Source organism: Tupaia chinensis, unplaced genomic scaffold (assembly GCF_000334495.1).
Source record: "Tupaia chinensis unplaced genomic scaffold, TupChi_1.0 Scaffold000226_1, whole genome shotgun sequence".
Classification (NCBI taxonomy): domain Eukaryota; kingdom Metazoa; phylum Chordata; class Mammalia; order Scandentia; family Tupaiidae; genus Tupaia; species Tupaia belangeri.
The window spans coordinates 8,210,828-8,211,973 of NW_006159701.1; positions in this window are offsets into that span (position 1 = coordinate 8,210,828).

Here is a 1,146-nt window from a genome sequence, read left to right on the forward strand (position 1 = left end):
CCGCCCCTGACTGATGTGTGCCGGCGGCTGGCGGGAGAGCGGGAGCTTGTTTCATTACGTCCCCACCCCTTCACCGAGCAGACCAGCGGGCAGCCTGGGCAGCCTGGGCAGCCTGGACATGACCGTCAGCATGACCTCCTGGTGAGCTGCTCGGTGAAAACGCCAAGTCCAGCTCGTACCCTCAGTTTAGGCCTCACAGCAGTCACCCTCTGACAGACCTGCTCTACTTGTAGAATATAAAGGGAAGGCAGGTGTTCTTGAAAATGGACCACAAGGGCCAGCAGTTGGCGTAATGGCTATGTCACTGAACTCCCATGTAGTCGACCGTGGTTCAAGTCCCGGACCTGGTGGCTTAAACTCACACCGGGCGTGTGCGTGCGTGCCCAAGATCCCGGGAGGAGAATGGAGGAGAAGGGATTGCGGCGTGACCATCCCCCCTGGGGGGTGATTTCTTGCTTTCTGTCTGTCTATGTCTTTCTGGCGAGCGCATGCACCCTATAGCAAAAACCTCTCCAAAAAAGAAAGAAGGACCACAAATCTGGGCCAGTGGGGGCCTGCTTCATGGTCTGTGGAGACAAAGGAGAACTGGCTGTAAGAGTGACACAGAGGTGGCTGCATCTCCTCCCCAGCTGTTCCCCACCAAAACCCAGAAAACCCTGGAAGCGAAAGCCTGGCCTCGTGGAGGTCACAGAGTGGCGAGGGAGCAGCCTAAAACCCCCCCCCCCCCGTGAGGTTCTAGCCAAGGTCACACGGAGGCCTCTGGAAACGCGGGCTGCGCTACCCTCTGCGCGCCATAGAGCCACAGCGGGAGCTGCTGTGCTGGGCACCCCGCCGTCACCCAGGGGCGGCCGAGTGCACTCAGTCACTCCCTTTCACATCACTAGGAAAGGCAAGCCTGGGTGGAGACCGACTTCAGGGTCTCCCCAGGTGGTAGCGGTTGCATGTGCCCATGTGTGCGAGGACACACTCTTCATCAAACGTAGTAGCAGCGGCCGGCTAGGACAGAACTCTGACTGTGGGCCGTTAACGGGGTTTCTCACAAGCTAGGGCCCCAGATTCCTCACGAAAACCCTTCCTCCCTTTTGGCCCACCCTTCCCTTCCCAGCCCTTCCCCCCCCTACCCCCCCCCCCAAACGGTACGTTTGC